Source organism: Miniopterus natalensis, chromosome 22 (assembly GCF_054644295.1).
Source record: "Miniopterus natalensis isolate mMinNat1 chromosome 22, mMinNat1.hap1, whole genome shotgun sequence".
NCBI lineage: Eukaryota > Metazoa > Chordata > Mammalia > Chiroptera > Miniopteridae > Miniopterus > Miniopterus natalensis.
In genome coordinates, this window is record NC_142102.1 from 9,350,320 (window position 1) to 9,371,968 (window position 21,649).

Here is a 21,649-nt window from a genome sequence, read left to right on the forward strand (position 1 = left end):
TTTTTTGAAGAATGGAAGTAGATTAACGATATGAATTGCCAGGGGCCTAGAAAGATTTATTTTGTCACTTGTGTCACTGGCTCATTGCCTTGGTTCCCAGGGCAGTCCTAAGAGTGCCAAGCGCCGCCTTGGCAATATGTCGCCGTCGGGGTTGTCGTGTTCAACATATCTGGGGGTGTCTGGTATATCTGGGGAACCCGCCTTCCCCACACGTAAGATGAGATGATGGGAAGAGATGGAATCCACAATAGAATGAAAAGCTACTAAATCATATTACATATTATTTGCCCAGAGTCTCAGAATCTAGTCTGCACATATCTCCATGTCACACCCGGCAGAGGAGGCCGGGAGCAGACAGGGGGCCTGGGGGAGGCAGGCCACCTCCCTACCCTGCACCCCTCGTCACCATGGGCTGGTCTTCCTAGGGCCCCTGTCACCAGGGGAGGAACCCATCCCGCCCCAGCATCTCCGTCAGGCCCTCTTTTTTCCCTTAGGCCCCATCACCCCCCTTTTCTCTCTCCTTCTGCCTCCTCGGGTTGCAGATTCCCCCCCTTTCCATAGGGTCCTCAACTTCCTCCCCCCGATGGTTTCTCTTGACCTGTTTCAGCGGACAGCTTAGCAACCCTGGGAAACTGAGCCAGAGCCACCGGGGGGCTCTGGAGGCCTGAGATGAAACGTCCTGGGGTAACTTGTGGAGTCTGGGGGTGGCGACTGGGGGCCGATGTCCATGCCAGCCAGTGTGCTGTTCAATGCAGCCACTGTCCCCTCTCTGGGGGCGGACAGAGCAAGGGGCTGGGGACTTTCAGTTTCTTCCATCATTTCTCCACTTGTCTCCCAGCCTTTAGGGGGAAGAGAGGGCCTCACAGCCCCCAGACCTGCCACTGTCCTTAGGACCCATGGCCTGTCCCCTTACAGCTCCACCCAAGAACCTCCCCCTTGGTGCCCCAAACTGCCTTGAAAGAAGGGACCTCTTCGGGTTATACCAAAGGCAGGCAGCCAAGGTCGGGGACCCCACACGAGCCTTGGCACCGAGCCTGCTTTTGTCAGTTGGCCCTTTCGTACCCCGAGATGGTGGAAGTGTGGGTCCCCTCAATGACTATGAGCACATGTCCACCCCGGCGGCTTCCTAAGCGAGCAGGGGACAGCCGAGAGGGGACGGGCCGCGATGTCCCGTGGCTGGGCCTTCCTCGGGGCTGTAAGGAGCCAAATGGAAAGAGGCGGGTCACAGACAGGCCTTAGGAGTCTGTAGACAGGACGGAGGAGCTCTGGGAAAGTTTTAACAAGGTTAAGCGTGAAGAAAATGCTTTAGGACAAGACTGAGTCCGGATTGGAAGTTTGAGGTAAGAGCTGGAGCTGGTGCTGAAAGATGGGCTCTGTGAACACTGCGGGCTAGACGCTCAAGCTCATTTCTCCCCCCCCTTTCTCTCCCTCTCTCTCTCTCTCACACACACACACTCCAACAATAAGGATGGCACCATTATTATTACCGATTGGAAGAACTGAGATACGGAAAGCTTACACCATTTGCCCGATGTCGCACGGCTCCTAGGTGGCAGGGCTGGCATTCCGGTGTCTGAGCCTGCCTTCTATCTTTCCAACTTTATGTCAAAATGTTCCGACCATTGGAAAGAATAGGCCAGTGACAACCTAGGGGACTTACTTACTACCCGGTTTTGAGAATTTTGTCAAATTTGCTTTATCCGTCTGTGCGTGTGAGCGTGCTTTTTTCCCGGGGACATTTAAAAGTCATTTCTGCCACTTGCCCTCTGAACACTGCAGCACTCACCTCCCTACACCGAGAGCCTTCTTCTAGGTGACAGGGTGATTTGTCACAACTCAAGTACTGGAAGGTCTCTAGGATCATCCATCCCCCCACGCCCTGCTCATATTCAGATGTCCCCAGTTGTTTCTAAAAAGCCGTAAAGCTTTTTTAAAACTCAGCAACAATAAAAACTCACACATTATTACATTTGGCCTCTTTGTAGTTAAAACATAAATTAAAGATTATGCCCCAGCCGGTGATCTTTTGAGCAGCTCCGTCTTGGGCCCAGTTGCTCCCAGTGGCCACCAGCGCGGAGGGCTCAGGGTTGCTCCTGTTGACTGGGCCTCAGGCCGCCCAGTGGATGGAGGTTGGTGGCTGTCCCTGTGACACCGCCCGGGGTCAAGTGGCCATGGGAACTGAGGAGTGACCCAGACGCAAGGGTCAGGCAGAACAGTATGCGTCTGTGCCTGGCCTTTGGCGGAGGAGCTGCACTGGGCTGGGACCAGGTCCTTGCCCTGGTGACAAAGGCCCATTCTCACAAGGCCAGCAGGGGCTTGCAAGTGCCCTCCTGGAATCCTGGGGGGGGAAATGCCACGCTGGGGGGGGGGGTGCCCATATATGGCAAACATTTGAAAACTATTTTATGGCCTTATACTGGGTCAGAGTTATGTAGACGTCCCGCCTGATTAAAGAGATTTCCTAGATTGAGCGAAAGTAATATTCTTCTAGAACCACTGAGCTAAGCAGAGTATGTGGTGAGTTGAAATCAAACATATCATCGCAAGGATACCTAATAATCATCGAATGATCATGGACACACACGAACGATAGGATATTAGAGCTAAAAGGGACCTTACATTGAATCATGGATTCGACTAATATTTACTGGGCACTTGGCACTGAGGGTCAGGCATTTATTCCATGCACGGGGCATATGGAAATGAAAAGAGATACAGAGATTGTTTGCCCTGGTGGAGGGAACATTCTAGCAGGGGATCCAGACAATTAGGTAAATAAACCATCAAGATTTCTAAAAAATAGCTGAGGGCCCCTTTGGTTCTTGACTGTCTCTGCGCCTTCCTCAGGCCTGGAGGGTGAAGGGCCGCTGCTCGCAGACGCCACACACCCTGCTATGATTTGGGGGTGCTTGCCACCCATTGTGGGGCCACATGAAAGCCCCAGACAGACTGACATTTCCATCTGCCCTTACAATAGGGTTGAAGTGCTGGCGAATGAGAACTGAACCAAAAAATACACGTGCCCATGGGAAACAAGCCTGCATTTGTCGGGCAAAGCTTCGACATACGTTTCAAGGACTAGGGAATGAATGTGGGGGTCGCCCTTCGGGTTCGAGGTGGGGGCCCCCGAGCTTTCCTTTCTGGAAAGTTGCCTGTGGAGACTCGAAGCGGCTTACGGTCCAGTGTCTCATTCCCCTGGAACTTGGATGTGGTTTCTGGGGAACAGCTTCGCCCTTCCCTGGCCAGGCCACCCCCCCCCAGTGTCTTTCCTCCTGAGTACTTCACAGAGAGATGCTAAAGGGTCCCCAAAGTGTCGTCTGTCCTGGCAGGTGATGACACCCACACCCAGAGCGATGAGATCCTGCATGTGCGAGCTAAAAATCATATTGTCCCTCTCGCCCTTGTGGGTCACGTCTAGGGCCGGAGGCCGCTGGTACCACGGTGACACCGGAAGGGAGACTGGGAGCTGAAGTGCCTGGCAGGGGTGGTGCCTAATCTGTGAGGAAGGTAGGCACAGACTCCTTGTTGCCTGTCACCTATTTCAGGGCCTTGTCCCCAAAGCAGCTGTGCTGAAACGACATGGGGGGGGCCTACCCTGTGCCCTGGAGCACAGAGCATCCGCTCTCCCCGCAGCTCCTCGCTGTCCCGTCCCGTCCCGTCCCGTCCCGTCCCCCTCCATCGAACATTCTTTAATACCAACCTTGCCCTTGGTAGTTGGCGAGAGGGATTCAGAGACAGAAGCCATGGGGTGGAGCCTCCGTTGTCACTCACTGGTGGCATAAGCTCGGGAGCCTGAAGCAGGACTGATGGGGTACACACAGGCCAGGAGAGAAGATGGGGGGGACAGCCTCTCTGAGCTCCACCTGCTCACGTGAAAATGTGGGTCACCCCCTCGGGCTCTCCTTCCCAGGAAGAAGGTGACAATACAGGTAAAAGGACCTCATCGGTCACACACCATTAGATGAGTGTTTACTGTTCGAGGAAGAATCCTGTCATCTGTGTGACCCAGAGTCTAAAATAAATCCATCTGGACAATAAAATGACAAGCGATGGGAATTCACATCTGAGAGCCTGCCTGCCTTGTCCACTTAACTATCAGCTCCTCTGGTCCCGAGATGGGCGTCATTGTCCCACTTTGTGGCTGAGAAAAGCAAGGCCCAGAGTGAAGTAACCAGCCCAAGGTCAGGCCACAGAGCTGGGGGGATCCAAGGTGAGGGTCCATCTCTGTCTTTCCGAGGCTCCTTCCTCGGGGGACCCTGTGTGTGAGCCCGGCTGGGTGACCTCTGGGGTCCCTCCAATTCCAAGAGTGCATGATGTCCTGGAATAATTGGGTGACCCAGAGAAAAACACGGCTCTGAAGGATGAGTCCCTTGGCTTCTAACAGGAAGGTCATTGCTCAGCTCTCCTGACAACCTAGATCTCAGGGGACACAGGCCTCAGCAGGCTGGGGGGCGAGGAAGGGTGGAGGAATGGCAGAAGCTTTGCCTCAAGGGGCTTCTTCCATTTTGGGGGGTCCTGGAACCCCAGAAGGAAATAAGAGCATGAAGGATTTTGCTGGTACTTCCAAGCATCCTGGTAACTGAGTTAGAAGGATGGGCCACAGTTGAAGAACCAGCTTCTGACAGCGAGGTATTTATCAGAAGGGAGCAACCTTGGCTTTTTTTCCTTTAAAGAACTGAGCACGACACACAGCTGAGGTGGCTTAGGAGAGGCAAAAAAATATATATATCATTTCCAGTTCCATGCCTGTGCACAGAAAGAATTGACAGGCGTGTTAAATATTGCTTAGCACGAAGTTAACTAGGAAAAAAATGTTTTGTTCCCGCGATTTTTCTAGTGGTTGAGGTTTTGAGATATTAAATCATTTAATATTATAGATAACATAGTGTTTTTTAGCTGATCCCCACCAGGTTATAAATATAGATAGTCCGATTTACATATTTATTAGCTACATCTTGCAAGAAAATAGCAGCCTCCTGGTCCTGAATCTCCACTGACTGGCAAGGACATTTAAAATAAGCCCCTGCCACAGATTCTCATTCTGTGCTGGTCCCAGGGATAGCTGTGCATGAAATGATAATAGAAGCTTCCAGGTCTGAGCTCTGAATATCAAGTTTAAGTGCGATGAGGTCATTTGCTGAGTCTGTGACCCTTCAAGTCATTAGGTAAGAGGGTTACCGATACGCCTGCATCCCTGCCTCGGGGACACAGTGGCCTCGATCGGCCCTCAGGACAAAAGTTCAGACGGTGACATGCTCTGTCTGCCATCAAGGGTGGCGTGGGCACCCTTTGCAGAAGGCCTCCCGCCTGGAGGGGACATTAGATGCAGTGCCCTGGGTCCAGGTCCCCAGAGCCTAAGGCATTTGTTTAGAAGCATTTGAGCTTCAACCTTTCTCCTGGGAGCCTGGGCTCCTCCAGCCAGAAAGCACTGAACACGATCAGCCTCTTGGCCCAATTTTGTTTCTCCTGTGGAAAAATATGGGTACAGGAAATCGCCACAAGGGTTTCTCTTGCCAGACTGGCAAAGGGGAAACGATTTGTCAGGCCTCTGGCTGCAGGGAAGGGGCCCCTGGTGTCTTTTTGTGTCTCAGAGAAGAGATGGGCGGGAGGCCTGCAGGGAGCACAGAGAAAGAAAACTCCCAATGAACCCAAATTTTCATTTCATTTCATTTCATTTCATTTCATTTCATTTCATTTCATTTCATTTCATTTCATTTCATTTCATTTCATTTCATTTCATCTGAATTTAAAGAAAATGGTAACTTCTGACATCATCGAGGGAGGGTTCAAGCGTTATGTGAGTGGCGTGGCCTGCAGTGGGCCCAGGCTGCCAGGGAAGGGGGGCCCCCTAACAGTCTCCTGCTGAGCCACCTCTTGCCTCTGTCTGTGGTCCTGGGAAGGACCAAAACCAAAACGGACACTTGTCACAAAGCTTCTTCGAAGAGGGCATTCGTTAATCTCTTTTCCCAAGGGGCTGGAAACCACTTTCTATCCCCCCCGAAAGGAGGCGTCCCCTGAGACACGCCAACCCCAACTTGCACCCTCACGTGCAGAGAGCATCGTGGAAAAAAAAATGGGAGTTTTCTGTTAAAACAGTGTCAACAGCCCTAAAAACATACTCCATCTTATTAAAATTCCTATAAACCTTTAGGTAATGGGGCATTTGCCCAATCGTCTCGAGTTTGGAAATATTTCAACAGGCAAACTATCCCCTAGGGCTGCCTCCCGAGCCTCTCCACACAGCAGTGCAGGGGTTAACTGGAGGCCCGCAGTTAACCGCTCGGGTGTCATGGAGACTTTTGGAATTGTATGCAAAAGTGTGTGTGTGTGTAGCTTTCATTTTTAAAAAGGACCCGATTAGGTCTCAATGGCATGGACTTAAAGGACTCTAGGACTTAATAGTCGTAGAAGTATTTCTAGCCTCCAGGCCAGTGGCACCGTAATGGAGCCAGTGAGGGGGTGACAATATGACACACACAGGACCTGCTGGCTCTCTCGATTCCCCATCTGCATGCCCACCGTGGCCCGTGGCCCGTGGCCCGTGGCCCCTCGCACAGCGCATCTGCAGGCCTGCGACACAGCAAAAGCCACCACCCAGGGCCGGCTCCCGGCTCCGGCGCTTTGCTGTGTCCCTCTCTTGCTGTGACATGAGGCCACCAGCCCGGTCCCTGCAGTGCTGTGGAGCCCTCAACGGCCGTCCCCACTTTGGCCAACGTCTCATAAATGACACAATAAATCCAGGATCCTCCCGGCCACCCGAAGATGCAAGCAAGCCAAGAAAGCCCGAGCCTCCTTTGCGTCCTCGTCGTGGGCCTTTGCTCTGTGTCAGAACCTCAGGGCCTTGTCGAGCGTTTGCTGGGCGTTGGCAGGTCGCTTGGACTGTGACAACAGCCTTCCTCCTTTGTCACTTGATACCTGTCTGGCCCTGACCAGCCCTCTTTCTTTGCCCCCAGCCGCCGCTCCTCTCTGCTGGCAGCTTCCCAGCACCCAGGGGAGCTGTGGGCCTGCACCACGGCCACCGATGGCCTTGCACCCTGGGGTGCGTTGTCCCTCTTTTGTTCAACTTACCTGTCACCCCCTGTGTCTATAATGCTCGTTCCATCTGACTCTCTCTCCTTTCTCCTTTAGGACGCAGCTCTGGGGCTGGCTCCAGACAACTGACAATGAGCCCCTCAGGCCCTTGTGGGTGACAGTGTAGCACCCCCATCGGACTTGCTGTGTTATAGTGAAAAACGGGAGCTTTTCACTACTCACCCCCACCTAGGATGGGCCCCAAGCCACTGCTATTGGCTAAAACTTATTGAGCATTACTGACCGCCCGATTGATAACCTGGGCCTTATTTTTCACGTTCACTTCGCCAATAAGGAGATCAAGGTTTGGGAAGGTGAAGGAAGGTGTTTATAGATCAGAAAATGACATTTCTGCCGCCTTCATCAGGGCCAGGGCAAATGAACCGGCGTCTTTATATGTATAGGTTGTAAATGTACTAATCTCCTTTTTCCTAAGCGGCAGGATTGTCCCCTGTCTCGTCAGGACAGTCAGGCACAGCACAAACCTGGGATAAAAGGGCTGCCCGTTTGCGAGCGGAGTTTGTTGGTGGCCTAAGGCTGCCTTGTGCTTAGACGCCTCTAGGGTCAGCTCCGAGCCTCACATCGGTGAAGCTGAGGAACATTAGTAAAAATTAGGGGGAAAGAGCCTTAACTACGTTTGCAAAATGTATAGTCATTTACAAGGTGGCCCTCAACTGTCGCTGGGCCAAGGCTGCTCATGTCCTGAGCCTGCCTGTCCCTTTAAATATCACTGTCTTGCTCTTTGGGAAAAAGGGGAATGATGAATATTCCTAATTATCACCGACCAGGCTCTCGCCCATTCTGTTCGGTTCCCCGCAGGTTCCACTATGTGCCAATATCTATTTAACTGGAGCCGTAACAGGAAAAACTCCCAAGTCTAATCAGCTGGCAATTCTCTGGCCCTCTCTCGCTTGAGGGGGATCGTATTTTTGCGCTGGAGGTCACCCTTAAATAGGAGAGGGGCAGCGAGGCTGGGGGAAGGTTGGTATTAAAAATAGAGCCAAGTCCCAGGCTCTCGAGAGCTCCTGGAAGATGCAGGCCTTTTATTATTCATGCTTAAGGCTCACACCATCCCCCCTGCCTGGAGAGCATGCCAAGGATCTTCGCAGGGCCCTGGCGCCACCTCGCCAGCTGCCAGGGTTGGCATCTGTTGAAAAGTGGATTTTTTGCTTCTGCCCATCGCATCGAGGCAGGGTGCGTGAAGGTAAATGAGGGGTCTGTCCGTCCCTGAGCCTGCCTGCCTCCTACTCTGAAACCCTGGGCACCCCCCCTCTGCTGTCTACCTGACCCCAGGCCTCAGGCTTCCCCAGCTTTGACCAGTAGCTGCCCCAAAACTCCCAGGTCAGGAATGGAGGTTACCAACCTGCTAACTCACTAAATTAAACAGAAAAAATACTGCCAACAGGAGAATTCCTTCTAGTCGGAAAAGTCAACATTTATTGAGGCGAATCCCAAACTCACCCTAGTCCTAGCATTACATAGTTGAGAATATATTTTTAGATGGATGAAAGCTTTTTAGGAAGTCTTGGCGCTGCTCGAGTATTTTTCGTGCAAACACTGGGTGGGGTAGGCTCCGAATTCAGAATAGCTGACTTCACTGTTACCATCCACCTTTGGGTACATGTAAGTACCCATATTCTCGCACTTGAGGATCCTGAGCTTCCAGGAGGTCAAATAATTCTTCTGAGCTCACATACCCTGATGGAAATCTGAACCCTGGTCATGTGATCTCCAAAGTGCTGACTTTCACTTGACCCCACACTGGGGGGACTGGGGTCAGTGTTGGCCCAGGTCAGGGGAAGGAGCATAATCTGCTCATGGAGTCAGGTCATGAGTTGCTCTTGGAGGGACATCGCCCTATGGTCCAAATCCAATGCCTAGGTTAGGGGCTGTGCCCAAGCAAAGGCAAGGTGACCCAACGGGGAAGGGCCCAGTGGCCAGTGCATGCACCAGATGCCCTTGGAAGCAGGAGAGCTTCCAGTGAGTCCAGAGCAGGCCCAAGGAGGCTGATGGTCAGGGTCAGGGACTCCATCTGTTTGGAAACAGGAGGGCAGGACAGAGAACTGGGCCCAGACCCTCAGGATGGGGGGGGACCTACCCCAAACCTGGCCTGATGCTGAGGAGCTAAGCATGAGTGCCAGGAGTCTGTGCCCAGATCTGGGAGAGGCTGATTCCTCAGGAGGGCCTCTGCTATCCAGGTTGCCTGGTTGAGAGGCCTGCAAAAGCGTGGAGATGTGAAGGTCACTGACCCTGGGCAAAGCCTAAATATGACCCCATTTTCCAGAAGTCAAGAGGATTACTGATTCCATCCACATTCAGTGAGTCAGCAAGTGACTCAGCCCCCAAATGCTCTTTTGGGCCCTTACAATTGTCTTATTCCTCTAAGAGTTGGGGGCGCCTTACCGTGTGGGGGGCTGACTCTTGGTGGGGACAGTTCTCTCTGGCTGCACATAGGATGCTTCGTGGAAGTCAGCCCTTCAGAAGGGCCAACTTGTTTTAGGTTGTTGGACAAGGCTTCCAAGGTTGACCCATTCCGGGTTCCTAAGGGCCTATGGGGTTGCATCCTTTGGCTGAAGCTATTTCTCCTCGAGAGCAGAATATAAGTGACCCCCAAATCAGGCAGCTGAGCTGACATAGCACCTTTGGTAATTACTGGCTGTGTGGCAAAGTATTAAACGTAGTCTCTCTTAAGGCTCCGCTTATCTTTATAATGAGATCAACAGTCCCTATTTCAGAAAGTGTTGAATATGAAATGAGTCTGGATTAGAGCAAGCCCTTAGTGAATGATAGCTATATGTAATATTCCTTCTTTGAATTTCGGAGCTTTAATGAAAATGACTTTTAAGAGAAACTGAACCCATGGTTTAAAAAAACACACACCGATTTCAAGGGCACAGAATTATACTTGGTTTGCTAAAGGGCTGACTTGAGCTAAGACACATCTTCATAAAATATGTTAATACACATACACGGATGTTTCTAGACACCATGTACCTGAAGGGACTTCTGTGTACACACACATGCACCTCACCTCAAATTAATTGCAGATATGGTGCTCTCCCTCCCAGGAGCAGGCCTGCGCCTTTCCCTTTCCCCCTCCCCCATTAAAAAGAAAATTAATTGCAGAAGTTATGAATATGTGTTTCCAGCAGTAATTACCAGTCCCTCCTCACTACGGAATTATTATTGCTAAACTGAATTAACGTCACCTTGTCTTGTTATTGTAAACACACCTGCTGGTAAGAGTGTCCCCAGGGTCTTCAGTTACCAGTTTCTAACCTCAGCGCTGGCTGGGCAGGACCAGCCCCACTTCACCTGGTTGCCATGAGAAAGAAACAGAGCACAATTATTTGACAGAACTAACAAGCCCCTGTAGGGTTTCCTCCAGCCTTCAGACGAGGGAAAGAATGCCACACTCCGCTCTGGGCCTCCAGCGGGGGTAAGAAACACCTGCCACACCTCGGGCAGAACACCCACACCCAGCTCTTCTGACGTATTTTGTCGGTAACTAGATCATATCACTAATTGAGTTTCAGAGTAATTATTCATGCACCCGTCTTTCTTCTGTGCAGGACAAGCAGGCTTTTCTGTGTATGTGGAGGATGTAGTGTTCATTTCTGTGTGCACAGTGGTTAGCCTGCCTGGGTAGCTCCTGGCACATATTTGATTAGTTGGATGAATGGGTGGGTGGATGGATGGATGGATGGATGGATGGATGGATGGATGAGTGGGTGGATGAATGATGGATGGATGATGGATGGATGATGGATGGATGGATGGATGGATGGATGGATGGATGGATGGATGGATGGATGATGGATGGATGATGGATGGATGGATGGATGGATGGATGGATGGATGGATGATGGGTGGTTGGATGGGTGGATGGGTGGATGGATGGATGGATGATGGGTAGATGGATGATGGATGGATGGATGATGGGTGGATAGATGGATGGATGGATGGATGATGGATGGATGATGGATGGATGGATGGATGGATGGATGGATGGATGGATGGATGATGGATGGATGATGGATGGATGGGTGGTTGGATGGATGATGGATGGATGGATGGATGGATGGATGGATGGATGGATGGATGATGGATGGATGATGGATGGATGATGGATGGATGGATGGATGGGTGGTTGGATGGATGATGGGTGGTTGGATGGGTGGATGGGTGGATGGATGGATGGATGATGGGTAGATGGATGATGGATGGATGGATGATGGGTGGGTGGATGGATGGATGGATGATGGATGGATAATGGGTGGGTGGATGGATGGATGGGTGGATGATGGGTGGGTGGATGGATGGATGGATGGGTGGATGATGGGTGGGTGGATGGATGGATGATGGTTGGATGATGGGTGGGTGGGTGGATGGATGGATGGGTGGATGATGAGTGGGTGGATGGATGGATGATGGTTGGATGATGGGTGGGTGGGTGGATGGATGGTGAAAAACAATGGTATAGTGGAGTGTGCAGCTCCATTTTCAGTAGGGTCTTTGACCTTGTGTGACTATGAGAGAGGAAATTGTGGTGATTACTTTGGTGAAGGACCCACCTGTACCTGATTTTTTCTAATATGCAATCTATGTGATTTTTTAGCTTGAATATTCCAGAAAATCATCTCATCTGAGTTTTAAAATGAGCAGAGCAGACCCTTGATACAGTCAAGCTATGGCTCCTGCAACTGTACATGGAAAGCCAATGATCTTAAACTACTCCTTTTTGCCCCCTACTTAGTGCTTCAAGGGCACAGGGGTCCTTCTAAGCTCACTCAGGGGTCCCAAACTCTTTCATAAGGACCTAGTAGTAAATATAGTTTAGGTTTTGAGGTCCAAAGGCAAAATGAAAGACATGTTGTAGGAACTTACAAAACCTACATTTCACATTTTTAAATGATTACATAAGTAAAAACCATTCTTAACTCACAGGTCCTACAAAAACAAGAGAAGAGCTACGTTGGGCCCATCAGCAATGGTTGTCACCTCCTGGTTTAGAGGGATGGGGGGCAGGAGAGTAACATGGCAGCATTTTTCTACTGGGGGAAAAAAATAACAGATTTGGCTTTCCCAGTATATGCTTTCCACATATTTCCACACAGCAGCACAGAATCCATTTTTTTCTGTGCACTTATTCCAAAGGAAACCATTTGTTTCTAGCCTGAAACTATTTGTTTCATCGCCCACTGGTAGCTCCATTAGGGCAGGGACCATACCTGGCTTACTCATCAGTTCTTCCCATTAGTATGCCTGGTGCATACACTTGCTAATAAATATCTGTAGAGTAAATAAATTACAGAACTGCATCTTTACAATCCTTCCATGTGTTCCTGGGCTATCTCTTACGTCCCAGGAATCTATCTTTTTTTTTTTCTTTTCTCCATGCATCTGTGCCATACTGGTTTAATTACTGTGGCTTTAGAGTTTGTCTTACACTTGGTGGTGCTGTCACAGGAGACATGATTCCAGCAGCGGGCTAGATGCTAGAGATATAACTGTAAATATAAATAAACTGTGTCATTGTCCTCATGAGGGTCAAATCCTAGTAGGATCTTGGAGCTTTATTTCAAATGAGAAACGGGCAGTGCATAAAAGTGAGAAATGGGTAGAATACTTGATCCAGATGGATAAGCAGGTCTGCAGATCTTCAAATTGTGGCAAATCTTCAAATTGTGGCTCAGAGTTGTTATTGGAGGGGAGCTTCCCGGGGGCCATTGGTAGGTTCTAGAAAGACAGTGCTATTTCCAGTTCCGAAACCGAGTGAAACAGGGCCCAGGGTCAATTCCTGCTGAGGCTGTGTGACCGGTGTGGTGCACAGGGTGACCTGTTCACCTGATCCCCCTGACGTGGAAGCAACAGAAACTGCTCAGCTTGTTCTTCTGTGCCCTTGCTTTGGACCAGTCCGGGCCTGGGGCCCAAGGGTTAAGTGTGGGTTTAAATTTTAAACAGCTACCTGAGACGGTTGGGAGGCGATGCCCAGTTGTGCCCCTTGGCTGGGCCTTGCTTCTGGGTAGTGTTTCTGGCTGCCCCAGATTTTGGAAGGTGAGACGGCGAGAGGTGAAAATGTCACTGTCCTTGGCCAGGAAAAGATGCCAAAACAGATTGAGAAACCTCTCCGCCTCCGTGCAGGAGAGCAATTAGACGTGCATTTTTGTCTTATATTTTAATATTTCTGTGTTTATGTTGTGCTCTCTCGCCACGAGCTCCCAACTCATTGGGGAAAGCTGGGCCTATCTTTTTTTTAAATTTTCTATTCCATATTTTGGTGTAAAGGTTGATTCTGCCTGAATTTCCATAACCCTGATCATGCCCTATGTGATCTTAATAGACTAAGGAAGTGGAATTGTTCCACAATGCAAATAACTCCCTGGTGTTGTATGTTTGAGCTTTAAAAGTTGAGGTTTCTGTAAAGCTGAATATAACCGTGATGAAGCCTTACCTGCCCCTGGTTTTGCTGGGAAGCGCGGCTGGTGCTGAGGGTCTTCACTGAAGTCTTGGGAGGTGGGAGAAGAGCATGGGGGGCTTCTAGAGTCACCCACATGCTGTGAGCCCTGTGGCCTCATCAGAGCCCCTTCATCATCATCATCATCATCATCACCATCACCATCCCTGTGTGTTCTGATTCCCTCCTTGTGAGAGAAGGGATTTTTCCTGGGGTCTTGGGATGGAAGCACCCTGGCCCTTCCCAGTCCCCCCCTCACCCTTGGGAACTATGCAATACCCTCCTGGGGGAGTGCTGGGAGTGGGGCCCGCAGACGAGCACCCCCAGAGTGGCCTCACCCCCAGCCTCCTAACCCTCCCCCTTGTCCCACACCAGGGTGACCTTCTGGGGGACAAGCAATCTGCAATGAATGAGCGAACGGGCCTAAGATGTTGTTTAAGGGCCCAAACTGGCACCTGGCAGATAAAAAAGTCCTGGGGATCTAATGCACAGTGCAGTGGTTATAGACAACGATATTGTATTATAATCATCAAATCTGCAGAGAGACTAGGCCTTAATTATTCCCGCCACAAAAACTAAATGATAATTATGTGATGGGACAGGGGTGCCAACTAAAGGCTTAATGGCAATTACAGTCAACATGGCAATATATCAATATATCAAGTTGTACACTTAAATTTGCACAGTGTTACATGTCCAGTACATGCCAATGAAAAGGGAACAGGGCGACTGGGGGAACCGCAGGGAGTGGCCGGGATGCAGCCCAGGGGTGTGGAGGGAAACTTCCAGCCTGAGACAGAGCAGATGTCATTCAAGGGCAGGCCCAGCACAGGCCCTCTGACCCTCGTGGGTTCCTTTGCCCTCCCTTTGCCTCAGTTTCCTTCTCGGTTTGGTGAAGGGTAGCACCTGCTTCACAGGAGGCTGATAGAAATTGCACATGACACCAGATGTAAAGCACACGGCACAGCACCCAGGCCCCAGGCGATAAACGAGAAAATCCATTTCTGAGGGCTGATTAGGCCTCAAGCCGTGGCACCAGCGCTCCTTTTTTCTGTGAAGATTGTCAAAACCCCTGCCTTTATCATCTTATTTAGGCTCAAATTAGTAATTAAGAAAAATTCCTCTCTTATACAACTTTTTTTTTTTTTTTTAATATATCTTTATTGATTTCAGAGAGAGGAAGGGAGAGGGAGAGAGAGAAACATCGATGAGAGTCATTGATCCGCTGCCTCCCGCTCGCCCCCTGCTGGGGATCGAGGAGCCTGCACCTGGGCCTGTGTCCTGACTGGGAATCGAACCGCGACCTCCTGGATCCTAGATCGACGCTCAACCACTGAGCCACACCGGCCACGCTCTTATACATCTTAATAAAATATCTTTAGCGCTCATATAGTCACCGAGCTTCTCTCTTTATCTCGGTGTTTCTGAAAGCCCCCACCTTTCCTGGCGAATGCTCGCCTCCTAGTGCAGAGCTCAGCTCTTTGTAACTGTCTCTTCACTGCCTTGAAAGCAAGCTAACAGAAAGTCTTTTTGTCTGAAGTGCACACAGAAATAAAGTAGCCCAAATTACAGGACAGTGAATCTTATTTTTCACCCTTTATTAATCCTATTATCTCTAGCATTTTTCCTGCTCTTATGGAGAGGGGTGATCAATGACCTATCCTGTGGATTTCACAAATGCATCCATTAGGAGGGATCCGTTTCACCAGTGGGTCGAGTCTAATGGATCGTCCCTTTGAGTTTTAAGAATATTATAATTTAGTGTATTTTTAAAATCCCTTTTCTCATTTCTGCCTCCTCAGAAGAACTTCTCCAAATACCTTATGTTACTTTTCAAGGCCCCTTTGAGTCCAATTTATGTCTTTAAAAAATATATATCTTTATTGATTTCAGGGAGAGGAACGGAGAGGGAGAGAGAGAGAAACATCCATGATGAGAGCCATTGATCGGCTGCCTCCTGCTCACCCCCTGCTGGGGATCGAGGAGCCCACACCCCGGGCCTGTGCCCCAACAGGGAATCGAACCGAGATCTCCTGGTTCCTAGGTTGATGCTCAACTGCTGAGCCACACTGGCTGGGCCCAATTTATGTCTTTTGGATGCTATGCAGAAATCAGCCTCCAGGCCGCCAAGAAAGAATGATTCAGTGTATATTTATTTGATTTAGTTTTATACTTTCTGCAGGTGTGGAAGAATGGCCTCTCAATGGCCTCTGGCAATGTGGCCATCACTCCATGTAAGTGGGGGACACATTCACTCCTCCACGCATTAGGAGGCAAGGCCAGGGCTGTAGAAGCAGCTGCAATGATGTGTTGGGAATACATACATATGAAAGGTGGGGCGAAAGGAGACTTACAGTTGTTCATATGGAAAATTCTACACATAAACGAACTGTAACATATGTTGGAAACCAAGTGGGCCTACAACTAGGGAGTTTGGAGTCCAAGGGTTTAAAAACTACATTTCCTCCAGCCTCATTACCTTTCCCAAATTTCTTCAGACTAAGAACTAAGGACCTTTCCTTGTTTATGAAAACCCTAGACGCTGTGCTGGGCGCCCCGCACCTACCTGGCACAGCAGCCACGCACTCTCTCAAGGCCGAGCCTTCTCGGCTTCCCATTTGTGTGTAGTAGGTGTTCAGAGAAGGTGGTGTCTGAATTTTTTAAAGTCAAATATTTATTGAACTCTTACTTACTTACTTACTAGGTGTACCTGAACAGACAGCTGAGAAGTTAGTGGAGAAGTTTCCCTGCATGGTTTTTGCCCTGAAACTCAAACTGAGAGTTACCTTTGCCACCAGCATTGCCCTCTTTGTGTTTAATTGGACTTTCAAGGATCATCCCTTTGAGTTTTAAGAATATTATAATTTAGTGTATTTTTAAAATACCTGGTGACAGAGCTATTGGAAAGCAGGAAGAGAGTTGAGAAAATGTGTCCAGGTTCATAGACTTGGGAAAGGATATAATATAGTATAGTATAGTATAGTATAGTATAGTATAGTATAGTATAGTATAGTATAGTATAGTATAATATATAATATAATATAATATAATATAATATAATATAATATAATATAATAATATAATATAATAATATAGTATAGTATAATATATAATATAGTATAGTATAATATATAATTATAATATAATATAATATAGTATAATATATAATATAATATAGTATAGTATAAAATAATTAATATAATATAATATAATTATATAATAAAACATAATAAAACATAATAAAATAAAATAATATAATATAATTAATCTAATATGCAATCCCGAGTCAACAGAATGGAAGGAGAGGGTAAGTGGGCAATGAGGCTGGAGACTAGACTCCGGGTGGAAAGCACACTGCAGACTTTGCAGATGTCACATTACAAAGTGTACACCTACAATCTGTGTAATGTCTGAACCAACGTTACCCCAATACATTTAATAAAAATAATATTTATAGCTCATAAATAACAAAAAGACAAGCTATCATTTTTTAGAGGGAGCAGGTTTATGGAATTTTTTACTTCTTATTAAATAAAAGCCAAGGCCTGCATGGTGAGATCCGCCACAAGCTGCGCTTCTTGCGCTGCGTTGCTCTCATGATGGAAAGGAAATTAAGCAGCAGAGGAAAGACCACATCTGAGCAATTTCCCTGCCTTTCGCTGTTGGCATGAGCCTCACGTCACTAAAAGCCTATTGCAAAGGCGCAATTATCCTGCAGATCTAGCATTCTATCATCATCACCATCAAAATCACTTCCTCCACATGATGCTAATTCGGAACAGACACAACATGTACTTTTTTACATCCAGGGGGGAATTTACAGTATCTCAGGCCTTGTCCAAGTCAAGAGAGATTTCCATTTCCTAACATATTTTTTTGTAAATTTTCTGCATAGCTCCAAACCGAGTGTTGTGACTTGGGAGTGGTCAAGGACGTTTGGGATGTCAGATAATCAGAGTGGGACCAGCGCTGGCTGGGCTGAGGGTCAGTCGCTGTTGTGGGCCTTGGCTTGTCAGGATCCTTCTAGGAGCAGAGGGGCCACTCGAGGGCCCTTGCTGCATGGTCTCTTGAGATCACCAGGCTAAGACAAAGAGATCACCTCTGTGTCCAAAGGAGACACTAAGAACACAGCTAATAATTTTTTGGTGAGCTTTGGAGTAGCTCATGGATCGGGAAAGATGTGTCTCTTGCCCACATTAAAAGGCAACAGCTCTTTTGAGACCGTGGGCTGGGCTGTGCTTGGTGAAAACGGCCCTAAGCTATAATGACCCCGAAATCTAGAATGATCTTCGAAGTTTACCAGTGGCTTATTGCTGTAAGTGCCATCGTTGAAGGTCCCCGGTGCCCAGGCCAGTCCATTCGCTAGAGGTATTAAAATACCCACACACTTTTTATTTTGTGAGCCTTTATTTCTCTCCAGGTGAGCTGGCCTTTCGGGCCGGCCTCTGGGACAGGTCAATTATGAAATAAGAACATGAGTCCTCAGTGCTGAGGATTCCCAAGGGCCCTGTGAGGGGAGGAGGGCAGGGTGTTGGTGAAAGAAATGCGCCTTGAATGAGCTCCCACTGTAAATGGGCCTCTCCGTTTAACGGGTTATTGGGACAGAAAATAATCTTTCATTGGCTATTGAGACGGTTTTGTCTCTGTTCTTTTTTCTGTCATCCTGTCTCTCAGTCCCCATGCCCGCAGCCCTGCGGTGGCACTTTCCCACCCACCCCTTGCTTCCTTCCTGCATCCGATTTTCCCATAACCAGCAGGTATGGAAACACTTAAGACTCAATAGTGAGGGGTATTGTCTGTGCCTGGAAGTCCTGGAAAAGCTATAATCGTGGTCTGCTGGGGGCCAGGATGCTCCCAACGAGGGCGACAGCCAGGCTTTGGCTTCTGAGAGCAGGAGTTAAAGGAAATATTCTCTCAAGGAAACCAAGAGTGGGAAGAAGACAGAGCAAGGGCCTGAGAGAAAGGCCCTAGAGATACGACGTGATATGATATAAAAGGCAAAGCTTGGGGGCAAAGCTGGGTACGGATTTCAACTCAGCCCCTGACAGATCGTGTGGCCTTGAGAAAGTCATTTCATATCTGTGACCTTCAACTTCCTTGCCTGTAAACTGAGTCTGATATAAAGGGTTATTATTAGTGATTACAAGTGGTAGGCACTGTGTCTGACATGCGGTAGGTGTGTGAAAATGTGAATTTTTATTTTATCAGCACTAGCATCATCCGAGCTGAGGACCTAGCCAAAGACACCACCCTCAGTGGGCAAGTCCAAAATGTGGGGACAGGTTCAAAAAGTATCTGAATGGGGGTGAAGTGATTCCTGGGCTCCCTGTCTGGATGGTGTACACACGTCTGTCCGACCTCCGGCCTTGGCAGCGAGGCTTTAGGCTGGTCCGGAGCCACAGGGGCCCAGTACCCAGGTCTAGGCAAGATCCCCCAAACTCTGCCTGGGTTCCCCAAACCCAGCACACTCGGGGGACTGAGCTCTAAGGCTCCAAGTCCCTGAATCGCATTCCTGGCCCCTCACTGCAGCTGGATGGAAAAGTGAATTGTTGAAAATACGGTTAAAAGAGACGAACCTACCAAATCCAGTCACCATCACCATCACCACGCAGGGGACACTCACTGGACATGTTCATGTCTTTATGCTAACATGCATTTATCTTTCTTTTAAAACATAAAAATCTGTAATTTATTAAGACTTGAGGGTTTCCTTTTGTACTGTTTGGGGGCTTTTTTCTCATTGCAAGAAATCCTGTGTCTCTGGGGTGAGATATTTAAACTTGGAAATAACCTAGCTAATCTTTGCCCTTATAACTCGATCTAGGGCTACCTTTAGAATGGCTATGTTTCAGTGTGGAAATTAAGTTTTGGATAGAGTTCTAGAAGCCTGTATGGCTCATGAGAGAATCTCAAGGCAATGCGTTTTGGCATTTCCCCTATGAGAACATTATTTTTCTGGTGGGGCAGAGTGGGAGCTCAGAGGACGCTAACAGACCCCTGAAGACCCAAACCCCTGAAATTACAGTCACGAGACTAACCCTGAATCAGTAATAATAAACCACTAACCTGGAGCTCACGTTCTTTGCCAATCAAACCATTGGGCTAAACCTGCTATTGTTATTTCACAAAAACTTCCAAAATCTACAATATCAGCCAACCCCTGTCTGAAGAGACCACTTTTTAAAAAAAATTTTTCCCAAAGCTTTTAGCTTCACCCATGTCCCGGGGCTCACCTGAAAGACCCCAAGGTGGCCCCGACCCCAGGGCAAAGTGCGAACAGTTCAGAGGCCTCCGCCAGAGACCCTCGGAGGCCTGACTTCCCGCATTTCTTCTCTTTCCATCTCTCCGTCTTCTAGTCATTTCTACTGGAAATTTCACTTCCTATCATAATTAAGAAGAGTTCCTAACCTTTCCTTCCTCGAGGGGTAGCCTGGAGCAGGAGAAAGCAGGCTCAGAGCCCAGGAAAGTTGAGCAAATACCCTGCAGGGGCCCCTGCCCTCACTTTTTTGCACCAGACTGAAAACCACCACCTCCTGGGTTTGTTTTGCAAGTGAACCAAGGTCCCTAACCCAGGAACCAAAACTTGAGACCCGCTCAATGTTGGCTTCTTTGCTTTGCCAGTAAAAAAATGATATATTAACCATATTTACGCAGAGACTTTTAAGCTTCGGCCGCTTACTGCCGACGTGCCCCATTCTGTCCCCTGGTGTGTTCAGATGTGGGGTGAATAGGCCTTTCGGATGCTGTTAAAGTTGAGGCCCAGCTGCAGGGTTTAGGGGTGTTTTGAGGGACGGATGCACACCGACCACCCACTCGGCATACCCGGGTAACACTGGCCAGAGGAGAGATGACCGCAGCGTCGTGGGTCACATTGACTGAGCTCTGTCGTCACCATTACTCAGCCAAATGCTGGTCCCATTAGAAATCATCCTAAACTCCCGCAGTGGAGGGGTTAAGATGCTCCGATTACGATGCAGAACAAAATGACCCCCAGGTTTCATTCGTCCGCTTCGCAGAGCAGCACTCACCCGGTCGTAGGAAAGCTGTCGGGCCGTAGATTTCGTTTCCAAGAGAGAGGGTTTGGTGGCCAAAGTGCAACCTGTGTCTCTGGTCACGTCTGTCTTTCGGGCCCCCTTTCGGGGCTGTCCCTCCGTCGCCTCCTCTCGCACCTCCCCCCTCTGTTTCGCACCTGTCCCCTCTGGGGGGACCGGTGACCCCGCAGTGGCCCCGACGGCCTGCTTGCCGCGTGGCTCCAGCCCAGGCCACTGCCCTTCTCTCGGGTTGGTCTCACCCAGACTCACTTGTGTCCCTTCCCTTTAACTCACCGTCTCTATTTTTTTGCAAATTCACTTACTGAAAATCCACCTGCGCACATGTCACTCGTATTGTCCTGCTCCGAGTCCTGCAGCGCTTGGCAGTGGTCTGTGGCAGGCCCCTTGGCTCCTGCTCCTGTTTTCCCTGCAACTTCGTCTGCTTTTAGGCCCCTTTAGGAGCCTCATGTTCCAGTGACATTAAGTGACTGTTACCCAAGTCACTTATGCTCTTCCAACCCCCATTCCCCTGCTGGTTACGGCTTATCTCAGATGGATGGGGCTCTTTTGCTTCCAGAAAATTCCTGGGCTCACCATTAATCGGCCACCCTAGAACCCGTCTGCTGTATGCCCCCCTCCGCCTCCAGTCCTGGGTCGCTTTATATTTTCTCCTGATGTCCCAAAGCCTAGCACAGTACCTGGCACATCCCCAGGGGAAAATAGTCAGATTTTTTTACATAAATGAGGTTCTGTTGGCTCATCTCTGTAGATTTTCAACTCTCTGTATGTTTGTTTCTATTTTTTTCTGTAGTTTCCCAAACCAGAGAGTTGAGTCTCTCACTCAGAATGTCACAAAGCCTTTTAATTTTCTACCCTCACCTCACTGATGCCATCCAGAAACATGGAAGTCAGAGCTGTGCACCCTTGGGGGTGCACAAATCAATCACCCCCAAGGCCTGACTGGCAAGGCTTTCCCATAAATTCCCCCGTTAGGAGAAATGTTATTGTTTTCCTATAAGTTGACCCGGTCATACCCTAAAATGACCTGCCCATTCATTACTATTTCTGAATAGTAATTAAAGTACTATAG